This window comes from Entelurus aequoreus, linkage group LG27, assembly GCF_033978785.1.
Source record: "Entelurus aequoreus isolate RoL-2023_Sb linkage group LG27, RoL_Eaeq_v1.1, whole genome shotgun sequence".
Classification (NCBI taxonomy): Eukaryota; Metazoa; Chordata; class Actinopteri; order Syngnathiformes; family Syngnathidae; genus Entelurus; species Entelurus aequoreus.
The window spans coordinates 34187270-34200529 of record NC_084757.1 but is presented as its reverse complement, the minus strand read 5'-3'; the positions used below and the strand labels follow the sequence as shown (position 1 = coordinate 34200529).

At 36.4% G+C, this 13260-nt stretch overlaps 1 protein-coding gene across 5 annotated transcripts in view; it reads left to right on the top strand.

The window, feature by feature from the left end:
* Positions 1 to 13260, top strand: part of shroom2a (shroom family member 2a) — a 90697-nt gene that overhangs the window by 42713 nt on the left and 34724 nt on the right. Inside the window, exon 1 of one of the 5 annotated variants that reach the window (XM_062039031.1) lies at positions 2967 to 3840. The exons of 3 other annotated variants lie outside the window; for them this stretch is intronic. The gene's annotated coding sequence lies outside the window, so the exon portion shown is untranslated. Of the gene's footprint in view, positions 1 to 2966; positions 3841 to 11368; positions 11752 to 13260 lie in introns of those variants that run through there. One more of the 5 variants, XM_062039030.1, reaches the window with a different exon arrangement.

Genomic DNA, 13260 nt, shown 5'->3' with positions numbered 1-13260 from the left:
TTAATCGCTTTCTGCCTTTTTTCTTTTTTAATCAGTATCTGCCTTTTTATTTATTTGTATTTTTTTATTGATCGGTATTTGCCTTTTTTATCGCTATCTGCCCTTTTATTATTATTACTATTTTTTTTAATTAATTGATATATGCCTTTATTTTATCACTATCTGCCTTTTTATTATTTTTTTATTGATTGGTATATGCTTTTTTTTTTATTGCTATCTGCCTTGTTATTATAAAATAATTTCTTAATCAGTATCTGCCTTTTTTTTAAAATCTCTATCTGCCTTTTTATTATTATTATTTTTTTTTTTTATTGATCTGCCTTTTTTTATCGCTATCTGCCCTTTTATTATTATTAATATTTTTTTATCAATTGATATCTGCCTTATTTATCGCTATCTGCCCTTTTATTATTATTAATATTTTTTTATCAATTGATATCTGCCTTATTTATCGCTATCTGCCTTCTTATTATTATTTTAAAGAAATTATTCATTGATATATGCCTTTTTTTAATCGCTATCTGCCCTTTTATTATTATTACTATTTTTTTATTAATTGATATCGGCCTTTCTAATTGCTATCTGCCTTTGTAATTATTATTAATATTTTCTTATTAATTGATATCTGCCTTATTTATCACTATCTGCATTTTTATTATTATTATTTTCCAAATGATCGGTATCTGCTTTTTTTTAAATCGCTATCTGCCTATTTATTATTATTTAAATTTTTATAGATCGGTATCTGGCTTTTTTAATCGTTTTCTACCTTTTTTCTTCTTTTTTTAAAATCTGTATCTGCCTTTTTATTTTTTGTATTTTTTTTAATTGATCGGTATCTGCCTTTTTTCATCGCTTTCTGCCCTTTTATTATTATTACTATTTTTTTATGAATTGATATCTGCCTTTTTTATCGCTATCTACCTTTTTAGTAATATTTACATTTTTATAGATCAGTAGCTGCCTTTTTTTAATCGCTTTCTGCCTTTTTTCTTTTTTTAATAAGTATCTGCCTTTTTATTTATGTGTATTTTTTTTATTGATCGGTATTTGCCTTTTTTATCGCTATCTGCCCTTTTATTATTATTACTATTTTTTAAATTAATTGATATATGCCTTTATTTTATCACTATCTGCCTTTTTATTATTTTTTTATTGATTGGTTTATGCTTTTTTTTTTATTGCTATCTGCCTTGTTATTATAAAAGAATTTCTTAATCAGTATCTGCCTTTTTTTTAAATCTCTATCGGCCTTTTTATTATTTTATTTTTATTTTTATTGATCTGCCTTTTTTTATCGCTATCTGCCCTTTTATTATTATTATTTTTTTATCAATTGATATCTGCCTTATTTATCGCTATCTGCCTTCTTATTGTTATTTTAAAGAAATTATTCATTGATATATGCCTTTTTTTTATTGCTATATGCCTTTTTATTTATTTCAATTTTTTTATTGATCGGTATCTACCTTTTTTTTTTTATAGCTATCTGCCTTTTTATTATTTAATTTTATTGATTGGTATCCGTCTTTTTTATTTTGTTTTCACAGCCTCAAATTGTCTCCTTACTCGTCAAGCTAAGAACAACAGCACAGCACACTTCCCCCTTCACAATAAGAGCGCGGTGTGCCACATCCAGTCTGCCTGAGCTAACAAAATGAAGGATTCAAAAAAGCAATATTTAAAGCACTTATTGATACATTTACGCAGTTATGATGCTTTGAGCTAAAATACTGGTCAACATCATCCAAAGATGTTTTGTACCAATAAATGTGAGGAGTTTTGTATTTAATTAAGAAACTTTTTATTTGACTCAAAAGCACAAACACTATTGGGGTAAAAAAAATAAGTAGGAAAGGTTAGAAAAAAAGGAATTTAAAACAATTACAAAAAAAAAAAAAAGATTGTATTGTTTTTATATTCCTGTTTAGTTATTATTTTATTTTATTATTTATTATTTTACTTGTCGTGGTTTATTCGTTACTAATTTATATATATTTTTAAACTATATTTAAAGTTAAGTTTTGGTGGTTTAATAAATACTCATGTTTTCAAATTAATTAATAATCCTGTTAATAATCCTGTTATCCGTCAAATTAATCGTGATTATTATTTTTGCGCTAATTTTCACGCCCAACCGGAAATCCAGTTTTTGTCTTTCCTTACTGGTCCCGTTTTGTTTGGATTCGCTCATCAAGCCTCCGTTTGCAACTCTGGCAGGGTGGGCTCATTAAGAAACATCTTCTGCCATTCCATTAAATAAAAACGCGACAAGAGATGAATAGACATGAAAAATGCTAACTTTGTGTAAATATGTTGACAAATATGAGATGATTATATAAGTAAAGAAGAGCAGGTAGCAGTTCACAAATTAAATCGTCTAGCCCTACCGGGAATCCAGTTTTTGTCCTTCTTTCCTGGCATCTTACTGGTCCCGTTTTGTTTGTTTTGGGTACTCCAATGATGGAGTCACTCGTCAAGCCTCTCAAAGTTAAAGGAGCGCCACGAGTTTCATGTTCCGTCATTCAATCAAATAACACGACAGAGATGGATGGACATGAAGACGACAGAAAAATGCAAACTTTGTGTAAATATGTTGACAAATATGAGATGATTATATAAGGAAAGAAGAGCAGGCAGCAGTTCACAAATTCAGTCGTCTAGCCCTATCGGCAATCCAGTTTTTGTCCTTCTTTCCTGCCATCCTACTGGTCCCGTTTTGTTTGTTTTGGCTACTCCAACGATGGAGTCAAGCCTCCGTCTGCAACATTAAGGGAGCGCCGCGAGTTTCATGTTCCGTCATTCAATCAAATAACGCGACAGAGATGGGCGGACATGAAGACGACAGCAAAATGCAAACTGTGTAAATATGTTGACAAATATGAGATGATTTTATAAGGAAAGAAGGTGAGGCAGCAGCTCACACATTCTCATGCTTTCTGTAACATCCAGGGAGAAATGATGTCCGCCATTTGGAAAAATGTCTCAGAATTGTTTTTTATGTCAATGTTGACAATATTTGAGGAGGAAACCTTACAAAGTATTAAATCCATAAAGTGTTATAAAAGTGCATAAAATGGAGGAGATGAGTTATGGTGATGTAGACAAATATGATATTTTGACCTATTTTCCCAGGAGATATTTAGAAATAAAATGTTGATGCTCCTCTTAGACACACGTAATAAATTAAACACAACATCAAACATTATGTCACTACTGGTTCCACCTTTCCTACAAAATAATGTTTAAAAAACCACTTAAATCCTTGTCCAGATGTTTACTGACATATAATATTCATCTTTAAATTACTTTTACTGCAAATTAATATAACCTCCAAATATCGATTACCGCCCTGTTGACCACTAATAATCGTTATCGGTCCAGTATAGGTCGATCTTTACAATCAATTATTTGAAGGTGTCAGTCATGCATCTTGCTTAGAATGGCTTTTGTGACAGGACCGCACCTTTCCTTCCCTCTCCTCGTCCCGGGGTACGTCCGCCCAACGTTTGTCGTAGAAGACGAGAGGATGCATCCTTCGCCCGCGTCGTTCCAACACGTCCTCGTTATCTCAGGGAGGGATCGTCGTTGAACGGGGAAGCTGTCCCAACCTGCCCTCCTCCGTCTGCAGGTGCGGTCTTTGTGGGCGGAGCTTGTTCGAGCAGGTAGCGACTGGATTGCAATAGTAGCGCCATCCCAGGGCGGAGGAATGGCGACAAAAAGCCAGGATTGCCACACGCCGTCAAATAAACAGGAATTTCTTGACTAAAACCAAGCGACCTTTAACGGCAGACGTGCTGAAAATAACGGAGGACCTGACGTGGAATCATTCCAACTAAAGTAAGTCTTCAACTGAGCACGCCTGCTGTGGGCTCGTACATTCATGGCGCTGTTATCAAACCCTCAACAGCTGTCGTGCACTTGAAATTTCTCACACAGCTCAATGAGCCCTATAACACACACACACACACACACACACACACACACACACACACACACACACACACACACACTGTAATGATCACCAGTAACTGACAAGTGCGTTTGGGTCAAACATGATCGAGATTGGTGAAAAAACATGGCCGCCATCGAGCGAAAGGGGCGGGATTTATTTAACTGTCCATCATTTACTGATTATTTGTCTTTGATGACATTAAATCATGTATGCTATTGCTAAATCGATTATGATTCAAAATCAATACTTTAAAAAAAAAAAAAGGCAGATACTGATTAAGAAAATTTTAAATAATAATAACAAGGTAGATAGCAATAAAAAAAGGCAGATACCGATCAATAAAAAAATAGAATATTTAAAAGGCAGATAGTGATTACAAAAAAGGCATATATCAATTAATAAAAACATAGTAATAATACTAAAAAGGCAGATAGCGATAAAAAAAAAGCAGATATCAATTAATAACAAAATAGTAATAATAATAAAAGGGCAGATAGCAATCAATAAAAAAAGGCAAATACCAATCAATACAAAAAAAAATCATATAAAAAAAAGGCAGATACTGATTAAGAAAAATGTTAATTATAATAACAAGGTAGATAGCAATAAAAAAAAGGCAGATACCGATCAATAAAAAAATAGAATATTTAAAAGGCAGATAGTGATTACAAAAAAGGTATATATCAATTAATAAAAACATAGTAATAATACTAAAAAGGCAGATAGCGATAAAAAAAAGCAGATATCAATTATTAACAAAATAGTAATAATAATAAAAGGGCAGATAGTGATAAAAAAAAAGGCAAATACCAATCAATACAAAAAAAAATCATATAAATAAAAAGGCAGAATCTGATTTCAAAAAGGCAGATGCCGATCCATAAACATTTTAATAATAATAAAAAGGCAGATAGCGATAAAAAAGGCAGATACCGATCAATAGAAAAATAATAATAAAAAGGCAGATAGTGATAAATAAGGCAGATATCAATTAATTAAAATGTTTTAATAATAATAAAAAGGCAGATAGCGATTAAAAAGGCAGATATCAATTAATTTCAAAAAAATAAAAGGGCAGATAGCGATAAAAAAAGGCCGATACCAATCAATTAAAAAAAAAATCACATAAATAAAAAGGCAGATACTGATAAAAAAAGGAAGAAAAAAGGCAGATACGATCTATAAAAATTTAAATAATAATAAAAAGGCAGATAGCGATAATAAAGGCAGATATCAATTAATTAAACAAATTTAATAATAATAAAAGGGCAGATAGCGATTAAAAAAAAGGCAGATACCGATCAAAATTTTTTTTAAATTAAATAATAAAATGGCAGATAGTAAGTAACTGCATTACTCCATAAAAAAGATAATAGCTGTAATAAATGTGTTATTTAAAACAAAATTTTATAAAGTGTAATGTAAATAAGGCATCAAGAGAAAATCGGTTTGAAAATAAAAATAATTGAAAATGTTAGCATGCTAACATTTTATGACAGCTTTTTTTGTTAATTTTGTGTGTTTAAACCTAAAAATCCTGATTTTTGATACTTGGTGCCATCTTGGAAGTCATTTCCAAAACCCAAAACAGTGTGTGGCCAATGTAAACATTGTTTAATATGTTTAACCATTAAATATGTTCAATAGAAATATGCACTTGTAATATAAATATAGGTCTAAAAAATATATTTCTAAATATTAGAGTTAATCTTTTGCGGTCAAAGCAATATCAGTTACAATGATTGTTATAAATAAAGATACAATATTTTTTTGGCAGTAAACACAATTTCTGAATTATGAGAGATACGTCTTATTTTTGTCCAATTACGTAATACAAATAATATACCAAACCCAAAAGCAGTGAAGTTGTCACGTTGTGTAAATGGTAAATAAAAAGAGAATACAATGATTTGCAAAACCTTTTCAACTTGTATTCAATTGAATAGACTGCAAAGACAAGATACGTTCCAACTAGAAAATGTTGTTATTTTTTTGCAAATATTAGCTCATTTGGAATTTGATGCCTGCAACGTGTTTAAAAAAAGCTGGCACAAGTGGCAAAAAAGACTGAGAAAGTTGAGGAATGCTTGTCAAACACTTATTTGGAACATCCCAAAGGTGAACAGGCTAATTGGGAACAGGTGGGTGCCATGATTGGGTATAAAAGCAGCTTGCATGAAATGCTCAGTCATTCACAAACAAGGATGGGGCGAGGGTCACCACTTTGTCAACAAATGCGTGAGCAAATTGTCCAACAGTTTAAGAACAACATTTCTCAACCAGCAAGGAATTTAGGGATTTCACCATCTACGGTCCGTAATATCATCAAAAGGTTCAGAAAATCTGGAGAAATCACTGCACGTAAGCCATGATATTACGCACCTTGGATCCCTCAGGCGGTACTGCATCAAAAAGTGACATCAGTGTGTAAAGGATATCACCACAGGGGCTCAGGAACACTTCAGAAAACCACTGTCAGTAACTACAGTTGGTCGCTACATCTGTAAGTGCAAGTTAAAACTCTACTATGCAAAGCCAAAGCCATTTATCAACAACACCCAGAAATGCCGCCAGGCTTCGCTGGGGCCGAGTTCATCTAAGATGCACTGATGCAAAGTGTAAAAGTGTTCTGTGGTGTGACGAGTCCACATTTCAAATTGTATTTGGAAACTGGACGTCAAAGAAGAAAAGAACCATCTGTTCTAGGCGCAAAGTGTAAAAGGCAGCATGTGTGATGGTATGGGGGTGTATTAGTGCCCAAGGCATGGGTAACTTACACATCTGTGAAGGCACCATTAATGCTGAAAGGTACATACAAGTTTTGGAGCAACATATGTTGCCATTCAAGCAACGTTATCATGGACGCCCCTGCTTATTTCAGCAAGATTATGCCAAACCACATTCTGCATTCTTCATAGTAAGAGAGTGTGGGTACTAGACTGGCCTGCCTGTAGTCCAGACCTGTCTCCAATTGAAAATGTGTGGTGCAACATGAAGGCTAAAATATCAGAAGGGAGACTGTTGAACAACTTAAGCTGTACATCAAACAAGAATGGGAAAGAATTTCACCTGAAAAGCTTCAAAAATGTGTCTCCTCAGTTCCCAAACGTTCCTAATACTTGCAGGTTAAACGAGTTGGCAAGCGACCATTATAAAACACCAACACTGTACCAGTGCAGCGTCAATACAGCTAGTGAGTGTGCCACGCGCTCAATCATAGTAGCAGTTGATTTGCATGGATCAAAGCGCCAAGTTGTTTTATAATGTATCACCTGTTCGCATGCGCCCGCCCCCCCCCCAGGTGTAAAGTTAACAGCCTCAGATCATTTACAGCTGGTCAGTGTTGCCGCTTTGTTTTTTTTTTCCATGATGTGTTTGTGTCTTCACTTCAGTGGGTTTTACCGTCCACTCGCCAGACCCCCGCGGTGTGGACTCCCTCCCTCCAATCATTAAAACCTCTTTACAAGGTGGACGAGTTTCCTGGAAGAAGTCGCTTCCCCCCCTTCTGGCGTGTGCGTTGAACACACATGTCCTGCTGGAATAAGTCCATGCAGCATGTTTGGAATTTGTTGCTGGGTTCCACTTAAGTAGATTGAGATCTTAAAAGGGTGGAACCGACAACCCAGTCCGACGCAGTTTTGGTTCTGTAAACGGCCCGTTTTACAATCAGTGCAATAGTTTTGTGTATTGGGATTTTGCTAATAATCATGAACTTAGAATTTAATGGCAGCAACACATTGCAAAAAAGTTGTCACAGGGGCATTTTTACCACTGTGTTACATGGCCTTTCCTTTTAACAACACTCAGTAAAGGTTTGGGAACTGAGGAGACACATTTTTGAAGCTTCTCAGGTGGAATTCTTTCCCATTCTTGCTTGATGTACAGCTTAAGTTGTTCAACAGTCTCCCTTCTCATATTTTAGCCTTCACACATTTTCAATGGGAGACAGGTCTGGACTACAGGCAGGCCAGTCTAGTACCCGCACTCTTTTACTATGAAGCCCCGCTGTTGTAACACGTGGCTTGGCATAATCTTGCTGAAATAAGCAGGGGCGTCCATGAAAACGTTGCTTGGATGGCAACATATTTTGCTCCAAAACCTGTATGTACCTTTCAGCATTAATGGTGCCTTCACAGATGTGTAAGTTACCCATGTCTTGGGCACTAATACACCCCCATACCATCACACATGCTGGCTTATGAAGTTTGCGCCTATAACAGTCCCTATAGAGCCTATAGAGCCCTGGCCCTATGGTTAAGGAACACTGATCTAGAACACAAGGAATTTAGCACACTAATACACACCCCCATACCATCACAGATGCTGGCAGGGAGGAGGGGGGTTTAATGTCTTCCGGATGGTTCTTTTCCTCTTTGTTCCGGAGGACACGACGTCCACAGTTTCCAAAAACAATTTGAAATGTGGACTAGTCAGACCACAGAACACTTTTCCAATTGGCATCAGTCCATCTTGGATGAGATCGGGCCAAGCGAAGCCGGCGGCGTTTCTGGGTGTTGTTGATAAATGGCTTTGGCTTTGTATAGTAGAGTTTTAACTTGCACTTACAGATGTAGCGACCAACTGTAGTTACTGACAGTGGTTTTCTGAAGTGTTCCTGAGCCTATGTGGTGATATCCTTTACACACTGATGTCGCTTTTTGATGCAGTACAACCTGAGGGATCGAAAGTCACGGGCTTAGCTGCTTACGTGCAGTGATTTCTCCAGATTCTCTGAACCTTGTGATTAGGGCTGCAACTAACGATTAATTTGATAATCGATTAATCTGTCGATTATTACCTCGATTAATCGATTAATAATCGGATAAAATAGACAAACTACATTTCTATCCTTTCCAGTATTTTATTGAATAAAACAACACACTGGCACCATACTTATTTTGATTATTGTTTCTCAGCTGTTTGTACATGTTGCAATTTATAAATAAAGGTTTATTTAAAAAAAAAAAAAAAAAAAAAAAAAGCCTCTGCGCATGCGCATAGCATAGATCCAACGAATCGATGACTAAATTAATCGGCAACTATTTTTATAATCGATTTTAATCGATTTAATCGATTAGTTGTTGCAGCCCTACTTGTGATGATATTACGGAGCATAGATGGTGAAATCCCTAAATTCCTTGCAATAGCTGGTTGAGAAATGTTGTCCTTAAACAATTTGCTCATGCATTTGTTGACAAAGTGGTGACCCTCGCTCCATCCACCTGTTCCCAATTAGCCTGTTCACCTGTGCGATGTTCCAAATAAGTGTTTGATGAGTATTCCTCAACTTTATCAGTCTTTTTTGCCACTTGTGCCAGCTTTTTGGAAACATGTTGCAGGCATCAAATTCCAAATGAGCTAATACTTGCAAAAAAGAACAAAGTTTACCAGTTCGAACGTTAAATATCTTGTCTTTGCAGTCTATTCAATTGAATATAAGTTGAAAAGGATTTGCCAATCATTGTATTCTGTTTTTATTTACCATTTACACAACGTGACAACTTTACTGGTTTGGGGTTTTGTATATCCTTTCAAGTGCAATAAACTTGTATTTCTTGTGTATTTGGAATGGAAACGTTGAAATTTCCAAGTTAACTAAAACAATAACAATAAAATATACATTGTTAGCAAAAATTACAATCAAAAGCCATAAAATATCTTAATTTAAGTTAAGTTAAAGTACCAATGATTGTCACACACACACTAGGTGTGGTGAAATTTGTCCTCTGCATTTGACCCATCACCCTTGATCACCCCCTGGGAGGTGAGGGGAGCAGTGAGCAGCAGCGGTGGCCGCGCCCGGGAATAATTTTTGGTGATTTAACACCCAATTCCAACCCTTGATGCTGAGTGCCAAGCAGGGAGGTAATGGCTCCCATTTGTATAGTCTTTGGTATGACTCGGCCGAGGTTTGAACTCACAACCTACCGATCTCAGGGCGGACACTCTAACCACAAGGCCACTGAGCAGGTGGCCTAGTAGATGGGGGGGGGGGATCAAATATACACAACCATAACAATAAATAAAATGTGGAAATAACATTGACATTTCCTTGAAGTTCTTAGTGAGCAAAGCAGATTTAAATGATGTTTTTGTTAAAGTATTTCTGATTGAAGTTACTCGCCTAAAACAAGCTCATATTTCTTTCAAAAATAACTCTCTCCTAGGGTTGTACGGTATGCCGGTACTAGTATAGTATCGCTGTACTTATGACTCAAAAACGGTACTGTACTCTGTTTGAAAAGTATCAGTTCCCAATTTATTTATTTATATTTTTTAACGGGCATGATGGCGCGTCGTCATGACATTGTTAGTTTTACGAGCGGAGGAGCATGTTTGGCAGCGCACACACACGGAGTACTTACAAGCAGATACGTTTCTTACAAGTATCATTATCACTGGAGGACGAGCAATAGCTAAATATGCTTCACTACACACCGTAGGAGGATACAATAGCTCACCGGCGTCACAATGTAAACAAATGCAATGGGTGGATCTACACCTGACATCCACTGCAATGATATCAAGTACAAGAGCGTATCTAGTCGATACTACTATGATTACATCGATATTTTTTACTGTCACAAATCCTTTTTTCCTTTTTTAAAAATTCATATTATGTTTATAAACTCAGTAAATACGTCATGAGGACTTTGAATATGACCAATGTATGATCCTGGAACTACTTGGTATCGGATTGATACCTAAATGTGTGGTATCATCCAAAACTAATGTAAAGTATCCAAACAACAGAAGAATAAGTGAGTATTACATTTTAACAGAAGTGCAGATAGAACATGTTGAAATGGAAAGTAAGCAGATATTAACAGTAAATAAACAAGTGGATTAATAATCAATTTTTACACTTTGTCCTTTATAATGTTGACAAAATAATGAAATGATAAATGACACAATATGTTACTGCATACGCCAGCAGCTAAATTAGGAGCCTTTTTTTGTTTACTTCTAAAAGACAAGTTGTCTAGTATGTTCACTATTTTATTTAAGGACTAAATTGTTCTTGGATTGCAATAAGAAACATTCGTTAAATGCACCGTACGATTTTTTTTTTTTTAAATAAAGCCAATAATGCCATTTTTTGTGGTTCCCTTTATTTAGAAAAGTATCAAAATACAATTTGATACCAGTACCAAAATATTGGTATCGGGGCAACCCTAAACACCCACTCTGCTTTCATGAAACGTCTCTCAACTGCATATGCAAGATATTTGAATTTTTATTTTTTTCAAGTAATACACTATTCAGTATTATTTACTTACTCTAGTAATCAATTACACTTATCAAATAGTAATTATGTTAGTTATTCAATTACTTTTTGTAAAGTAACAAGTAACTGTAATTACTTTTCCGAGCACTGGCCTGTTTTGAGAAGGGTGTATTATTTATTATCGGTTTAAATCAAGAATCATGTTGAATCAAACAAAAATATTAGTATCGGGACAACCTTACTCGTTGCAACGCTCGTTTCCCAGGCGCAGCCCGTTGCCATAGCGATGGGAGCAATGCACATCCGCCTCCCACCACGAAAAGTCAGGCGTTTTGTCCCACTTCATTAGCATAGTAGCTGCTCAGGACCAATGAGGCGAGGTGCGGGACCTCGACGGCCCACTCCTCCTCCTCCTTTTAGGGGTGAAAAGAAACTCCTTCATCCCCAAGGAAGTCTCCCCTTCTGCAGCTCGTCTCCCGTCGAGGCTCCGGGACTCGGAGGGCGTTTGCAGGTGGCGGAGGTGAGCCGGTTGTCACGTACGGTTGTGTCTCTCGCGTCCACGTGTTTGGTGAGTCCAAACTTTTGTCAAAAACATGTTTGTGACCCCGATATGTGCTTGTTTTCCTGTCGGGCTGCATTTAGGTTAAGCTACGATCAAGCAGACTTAGCCTTTTTCCAAACCAAACGAATATGAACACATGGGATGTTTTCAAAGTTTGTCCCCCTGCCCCCCAATGCCAGCACCAGCATATCTGTGGCGGGCCAGCTGTAGCCCTGACGATAGGCCTAATAAAAGCGCCTCATTTGCATACCAATAGGCGGCCATGTGCCCCAGAAAACCCCTGAGCTCCATCTTGGCGGTCTTTGTCCTGGAAACGTGCCTTTACCTCTGGTCGTAGTGCTCCCAAGTCCATGGAAGTGATGACATCATGTCATGGCGGCTGTTCCCCAGGCACTTGTTGCTTTCGGCTCCTCCTGCCGTCACATCGTTGAAGGCCTTTACGGTTTGTGTTTAGGTTTGTCCACCCTGAGACCCAGAGGAAAGGCTTTGTCCCAAATTCTTGACCATCGCAACTAGGGCTGTGTTGCACACGACCAGTCTTCCTCTCAGGGAATAAAACACACCGATCCAACCCAAGTCCTTTTGGATGACATATATGTTGAGTCAAAAGGACCACCGAGACAGAATAGTACTTGGCCAAGTTTACTAAAGCTTTAGGAGACCAGCCCTTACATAGCATCGCCAAGCGAGGTCTGAACTCAAACAAAAAGAGTCAACAACCCATTAAATATGTGTAACCTCTAATATCCGATTAGTCCACTATCAAAACAATCGTTAGTTGCAGCGCAACAACCCATTAAATATGCGTACTCTTTATTATTCCATTAGTCGTCTAATCGACTATCAAAACAATCGTTAGTTGCAGCTCAACAACCCATTAAATGTGTACTCTTTATTATCCGATTAGTCCACTAATCGACTATCAAAACAATCGTTAGTTGCAGCGCAGCAACCTAATAAATATGTGTACTCTATCATCCGATTAGTCGACTAATCAACTATCAAAACAATCGTTAGTTGCAGCCCAACAAGCCATTAAACGTGTACTCTTTATAATCTGATTAGTCGACTAATCGACTATCAAAACAAACATTAGTTGCAGCCCAACAAACCATTAAATATGTGTACTCTTTATTATCCAATTAGTCGACTAATCAACTATCAAAACAATCGTTAGTTGCAGCCCAACAAGCCATTAAACATGTGTACTCTTTATAATCTGATTAGTTGACTAATCGACTATCAAAACCATCCTTAGTTGCAGCCCAACAACCTATTAAATATGTATACTCTTTATTATCCGATTAGTCGTCTAAACCACTATCAAAACAATCGTTAGTTGCAGCCCAACAACCCATTAAATATGTGAACTCTTTATTATCCGATTAGTCGACTGATTGACTATCAAAACAATCGTTAGTTGCAGCCCAACAACCCACCAAATATGTGTACTCTTTAGTATCCGATTATTCGTCTAATCGACTATCAAAACCATCCTTAGTTGCAGCCCAACAA